We start from the raw sequence: 7,523 nt of genomic DNA on the forward strand, positions 1-7,523 counted from the left end.
TGCAGAGCCTATCAGCGGCATGTTAAAACAGAGGAAGGGTGGTCCAGTGGTTAGAGCAGTACGCCAATCCTTGCTGTGTTATAGAGTTCCTGTGTGACTGTGCACATGTCACTTGGTCTTTCTGTGCCTCAGTTCCCCATCTGTAAAGCAGGGGTGATAATACTTCTCTACCTCACAGAGGTGTTGTGAGTTTAAATACATTGCAGGTTACAGGGTGTTCAGATCCTACCGTAATGGAGGCCATGCAAGTACCTAAGACAATAGAATGAACATTCGCCACTGAAGGCAGAGTTGTCACTGATCTTGCCAAGGTCTAAGTCTCAAGCTCTTGGCTTTTCTTTATGTGGTGATAAATATCAGCTGCATCTCCCACAATCCTTTGGGTGTGTCTGCATTGCCCTCGGATGGCCTCAGGAGAAACATGCCTCAGCACGTGCCAGGTAAGTGAAGGACAAAATAATTGATAAAAATGTATTATTTTGGTAATTTTGAACAATACATATTCTGTTCCTGCTATTAAATTCAGTGGACCAGGACCTGACCGTCAGTGATTTTAGTGCTTAAATAACTTTCTTTACATAATAATACAAACTTTTTATTTGTTTGATTTTTCACCTGTAAGGACCAGTCTCCCATACTCAGTGAATATGGATCATGTTATGAATGGTGCTTTACTGTGACTAGATACAGAGGCTGAACTTTCAAATTTGGAGTTTCCAAGTTTTGTTTTGTTTGTTGTAATATTATCAAAACCCTCATTTCCTATATTTTGTTATGTGAATTGTTGCTGTTTTCTTCTTCGCCTTACAGTTCCATGGGCAGTTCCATGGAAAATATCTGAATACAACAACTCCTGATCTGTAAAGAGTCCACTACTCATTCACTAAAATCAGGGTGCTTATTTTGGCTGCATGTGTTCCCATTTACTGGTCAGACTTTTTCCTGACCTGCACAGTGAGGTTAATGCAATTAGACTGGGTCTAGAAACCTTGGCTCAGATTCTGATTTCAGCTACACCAGTGTAAATCCAGAGAAATGCTACTGAAGATGCTGGTTTACCAAGAGCCCCTCCGCACCGAGTGTTGGGCCTTTCCTCTGCCTCAGTTTCCCCTTACTGTCAGTCATTCACTGGCTCCCAGCAACGACAGATTCTGCAATAGCCTAGCCCTCCAGCTAAATCCAAAAAGTCCACCCCATCCTGGTGAACCAGAGTCCAAATGAAACACTGTCCTTCTCCTGGGCTCTAGTCATACTATTCACCCTCCCACCATTCCTCCAGTTATTAGCAGGGGTTGCTGCACCCCAAGAAAAAGTGGCAGCAGAGGGGGAACCTACACCCACCCTCTACTATGAGTTTCCAGCTCTGAGAAACCTCACCAACCAGGCTATCTGCTCTTCCCTCATCGCTGAAAGCTGCCCTATTTTCTTCCCAAGGCCGCTTCGTATGCTCCGATTCCTCCTGGCTGCCCTCCCACACTTTAGCGAGCACTGACTTCCAAGTCTGCTCCTGTTTCCTCTCCCTGCAGTCCCCCTTTGTTCAGCTGTGTAGGCTGACCCACAGACCTGCTCTGAGTCACCTATTTGTCACTCACCTCCCCTATCTGGGAAGGTGAGTGAAGTCTGGCACAGGTACAGCTGAGCTCCAGCCCTCTTAAAGAGCCAGCCCATCCTGTGACAGAAGTCTGATGGAGGTACATTTGGGTGCCTGAGATCAGAATGGTACCCATCATGATGTGTGAGATGCGTGCAGCATTCTGTGAGTTTCCAGATGAAAACTGAAGCCAGTTTATCTGCCTGTGGCTGACTAACACTTGTTTGATAACTTTGATGCCAAAATGGCCCTCCTGCCATACATAAACTAGCTGATTATGATGTAACCCCATCTGAGCCCGACACAGAAAACGAGACATGGAAGAGGATGATTCTTGTGACTGCTTTTGGTTCAATTCACTTTCACAGGGTCTGCATCCTGCAAGAGACTGCAGCTTGTGGAAAGACAATTTCCAAATAAAATGACGTCCCAGTTCAACGCTTTGCACTTAGGAACTGAGGAGCCAGTTTTGTGTGTGTATCCGAGTGGCTTTGGGTGGGGTGGGGTGGGGAGGCAAGGGGAGTGGGTGAGGAGTGATGAGATCAGTATTTTAAAAGGATCACGAGCCTGATGAATGTTCCAATGAAGAAAGTGGAATATTTACATCAAATCTGGGGCCCTGACTGTGATAACGTTTTACTGGTGTCAGACAGGAGTCCATCCTCTGAAGCTGGAGGAGGTATACTGATGTAATCCTTGTGTAAGTCAGATCAGAATCAGATCCCTAAGTCAGTGCTGGCTCCATTGATTTCATGATGACTTCTCTGGCATTGATGCTTTACTGCACTTGGAGATTAGCTCCAATTAAGCCACTGAAGCATCTCTGTGAAGCTCTGTGTCAGCTCCATGGATTTCAGTGGAGCTGAATTCCAAATGCGCTAGCACAGTGTGGCTAAATTAGGTCCTGCTCGCTCTAAAAATAGCAAAAGGCAGCCGTCCTGATTAAAATCTAATTATGGTTGGGAGACTAATTCTTTCCCTCTCCGTTCTTTTTGGTCTCATCCCAACTGCTCCTGTGATGGCTCCTTAACATATGTCCAACCTCTTGTCAGAAGCAGGGACCACACCATTTGTGTTATTCTTCCCATGTCTCTCCTTATCGCCCATTCACCCAGCTCAGCAACTTTCATGCGGCTCCTCTCCTGCAGACAGAGCTGGGGGACTTCCAGGGGTGCAGAGCAGAGCATGGCTGTTACATCTGCTGTGCCACGGGTGCCGAGCCTTCATGTATTCACTTTAAAGCCCTGCTCTGTGAAAAGTACAGGGGGCTTCGGAGCAGCCTGGACTCGGGTGAGAAAAGGCCAGAGATGGGGGATGGGGTAGGAGAGAAGAGAGGTGTGGGTGGATGGGTGGAATGGAAGTAGGAATCTGGGGAGAGAAGAGGAAGAAGGAAGGGCATCGCAGAGATAAAGAAGAGTAAGAGACACAATAACAGGGAGGTTGCTGCCTGCCACCTCGCTGACACTGCTGGTGGTCTTGAGGTGCAATACACCATGGTCTCTCCCACCATTCCTCAGCATTCACAGTCTCCTTGAAGAGCATGGCTGGGTCAAGGAGACAGAACCGCTGTCTCAACAGACAGAACCACTTCTTTCATAGAATCGTAGACTATCATGGTTGAAAGGGAGCTCAGGAGGTCATCTAGTCCAACCCCCTGCTCAAAGCAGGACCAATCTCCAATTTTTGCCCCGATCTCTAAATGGCCCCCTCAAGGATTGAACTCACAACCCTGGGTTTAGCAGGCCAATGCTCAAACCACTGAGCTATCCCCCTCCCTTTCCTCTGCTAGCTGTGCTGGCTGTTTGTGCCAAGTGTAGTAGGAAGTGCTGCTCGCCAGGAACTGGGGCAGGAGAATAGACCATGATCCAGCAGCTCCTCCACACCGGCAGCAGGAATCAAGGGAGAGGTGACAGGATCAGAGGGAGGAAGCAAAGCTCTAGACAAAATCCAGAACTCCCTCCAGAATCCAAGACCTCTCCCCTCAGGATTCTGGTTGGAACTGGCAGCCTCTGCTCTTCATCAAAAGAAATGGCACTGATATCAGCTCCCTTGGCTGTGAAAACCTGCCCCCACTTTGTGGCTCAGGTTTGCAAGGGGGAGCTTTTACTGGATCCTCAGCTGCTTCTCTGTGTGTGGGTGTCAGCAGCTGCCAAGGTTACTTTCCATCACCTACGTTTGCCCAGGAGGCTAGGTCCTAGTGCATGCGAAGTTTGCCAGGGTGATTTGTGCCTTTGTCCAATGAAGCTATACCTGCAGACCGCTCAGAAAGTTCAGGTGATGCAGATGAGGTTGCTGGCTTGTTGGGTGCTATTCTGTGCAAGGAGTTCATCAAGCCAGTGCTCTGTGCCAGCTTCCAGCCTGCTGCTAGGAACAATGGAAAGTGTTTATAACACATTTGAATGGTCTAAAGCCTCTGGATCCCACTCTCCTCATGTCATACCACAGCAGTTGAGGTCACTTCAGCACACAGTCCCCCATTTTTACTCAGAAGGCAAGAATGTTTCTTGACTTTCCCTATTAGTCCACAACAGCTCACATTTGTTGACCCTCCTGGCCTATCTGTTCTCCCAGCTTTTTCTGTGGGACATTGGAGGGCTTTGAATTTATACATTGTTTTAAGTTATTTTGTTTTTATTGATATAGGGTCTGATCCTGCAGAGGTATGTGTGATGGAACACACCCTTGTGTTCACACCTTCCACACGATTGTAACCTTTTTATGACGTATGCCTTGCAAAGTATCATTTGAAAACTCGTAACTTGCTGATTAGTAATATCGTGATAAAGTGCACATAGCTACATTATAAAGTTATGAACATATGTTGAAATCATGACTGAAGTGTGTTTCCCAGATACATCTGGGAGTGGCTATATCAGTTTCTCAAAGACAAAGTGCAAGCTGACGCCCCAGCCAGGTGTCAGTGAAGCTGATGGGCCAGGCCCATTACCTTCGAAGTGGCCATTCTTTGGCAAGGAAGGGGGGCAGGGACAAAGAGAGCTGCATCTTAGCAAAGAAACAGCACGGAGTCTCTGTACCCCAGCAGACTGTATCCTGGTTCTCAACTAGAAATGTTTTTCAAAGAGGAAATAAGAAAACTATAAAAGGAGGGACAAATGCCGCAAGACACGCCCCCTCTCTCCTTGGCATTGCATCTAAGAAGACAAAGGAAAACAGCTGTTGGAGTTTTGGGGAAAGGATCCTGACCTAAAGAGTTTGGTCAGTAATACTGCTGGAAACATGAGGTGGGAAACTTTGCTTTGAATCTAATATACTTTGTTAAGTTAGTCAATATAAAGCATTTTATCTTTTTTTTTCTTGTAACTATTTCTGACTTTTATGCCTCATTACTTGTACTCCCTTAAAATCTCTCTTTGTAGTTAATAAACTTATTTTATTGTTTTATGTAATCCAGTGTGTTCAAGTTCAAGTGTCTGGGTAACTCCATTTAGGGTGGCAATTTGTGTGTATATTAGTCCCTCAGAGGAATAATGGACTTAATATGTTCGTATGGTCCAGGACACACATTTCTGGGGGGAAATCCAGGACTGGGGGTGTGTTGGGGTCATCCTGCAGTATATAACCAAGGGTGGTTGAAAGCCAGGGTGTGACTGGGAGGCTGTATTTACACAAACATATGGGAATAGCCTGCATGCCGGTGGCTGTTTGTGACCAGTCCAGGTTGGAGCCTAAGCAGCAAGACATTGCAAGGCACGCTAGGTTACAGAGCAGGGGTGACACAGCCCCCTACTGGTCTGGCTTGCACCCTGGTATGTCACAGTATGGAGCTCCAACTGACTATAGTGAGAGCTATTAGTAGGTGTTCTGTGGTACTCTTATCCACAGGATCTTGAGCGTCTCACTTCTAATAAAACATTCATCCTCACAACACCCTTCTCGTGTGAGACTGGCAAGTATGATTATTACAGATGGGGAAACTGAGAGGTTAAATGACTTGTCTGAGGTTACACAAGAAAGTTTGTGGTAGAGGTTGGAATAGAACTCAGCCCTCTTCCTTCCCTGTCTACTGCCTTAACTATAAGACCATGCCTCCTCCCTCCAGGGCACTCACTACCCACTAAGAGGTGCTTAGCATCTGACAGAATTGGGCTCACTGTTTTTATGTGCTCCCAGAGCTCTGGGTGGATGCATTTTAAACTGAAAAAAGGATGTGAGGAGAAAAATTACTAGTAAGAACATAACTCATAGCACAGCTCATCAGTAGGGTTAAACACAGGACCTTCAACACCAAGCACTGACCTCTACCACTTGAGCTAAAGAAGTAACTCCATTACCTGGTAGCAGCAGTATGCAATTATCCTTCATCGAGGGCCGGGTTCTACTGGAGTGGAAAGAAAAGCACACTGTGCAATCATGCTTCAAGAGTAGTTATTAATATAAGCAGCTCACGAATACTCTTCATCTGAAATTGTAATACAGTGCTGACCTGATGGTGACATTATTAAGCTAGTTGGGCTCTTCTGTAGTGTGTATGATGTGAACCAGAAGCCTCTGATACAATTACAGGCCTATGTACAACATGCTGATAATAGGATGGAAGCAACTACGTCAGAGCTTTGAGAAGCGTTTTCAAAATTCTCCTTAATTAATGAGTATGCACACAGTTTTTGCCTGTGGCCGCCACCAATTATCAAGAAGGGGCTGAAAGAAAAACCAGGTGGGGGATGGGTGCTGTTTTGGCTTATGACCAAATAAAACTGAGCAATGAAAAAGAGGAGAAAGAGGATAAACAGGGAAAAAAAATAGAAAGGAAGAGGGAGAAAAAGCAGGCAATAGAAATGGGAAAGAAAAGGCAAAAGAAATAGGATAGTGCTAAATGTTATATATACAGAGAACATGAAACAATGGGTGTTACCATACACACTGTAACGAGAGTGATCAGGTAAGGTGAGCTATTACCAGCAGGAGAGAAAAAAAACCTTTTGTAGTGATAATCAAGGTGGGCCATTTCCAGCAGTTGACAGGAACATGTGATGAACAGTGGGGGGGGGGGGGGGGATTTCCCCATTTGTTTATTTCCCCCTCCCCCCACGGTTCCTCACATGTTCTTGTCAACTGCTGGAAATGGCCTACCTTGATTATCACTACAAAAGGTTTTTTTTCTCTCCTGCTGGTAATAGCTCACCTTACCTGATCACTCTCGTTACAGTGTGTATGGTAACACCCATTGTTTCATGTTCTCTGTGTATATAAAATCTCCCCACTGTATTTTCTACTGCATGCATCCGATGAAGTGAGCTGTAGCTCACGAAAGCTTATGCTCAAATAAATTTGTTGGTTTCTAAGGTGCCACAAGTACTCCTTTTCTTTTTGCGGATACAGACTAACACGGCTGCTACTCTGAAACCTGCTAAATGTTAGTCACTTTGATTGTATTGGCATATATTACTTCCTAAATTGTATTGCTCCAGAAGATAATATTTAGATGTCTCACAGCTCCACATGTTAGGAGGCAGAGAAGAGGGAGGGGAGGGGGGGCTGCTATCAGGTTGCTGTTAATGGCCTTGGGAATTTCTCTTTCATTTCACTGCTGAGTGTGTAATTAGATACATGAGGTGTGTATTTTAAAAAGTTCTGTTCCACAGGTGAAATCCTGGCCCCTTTAAAGTAAATGGCAACACTCCCATCGACTTCAGTGCGGCTTGGATTTCACCCCACATATCACAAAAACATTTACTCCAGATTGCAAGCCCTGGATAATTCTGATATTGAGGAGAAGTGGCAGGTCGAGGCATTAAAAATAAGAGATTATGACAGAAGAGAGATCCTTTGGGACCCAATCCTGCAGCCCTTACATGATTGCTCATTATTCCCTTCAATAAGGACTTCTTCCATGTGTAAGGGTTGCAGGATTGTGACTTTGACTTTTAAAGTATTAAAGAATTCTGTAGAATTGTAGTAACAGGACAGTAAC

The sequence above is a fragment of the Chelonia mydas genome, chromosome 5 (assembly GCF_015237465.2).
Source record: "Chelonia mydas isolate rCheMyd1 chromosome 5, rCheMyd1.pri.v2, whole genome shotgun sequence".
NCBI classification, from domain to species: Eukaryota; Metazoa; Chordata; order Testudines; family Cheloniidae; genus Chelonia; species Chelonia mydas.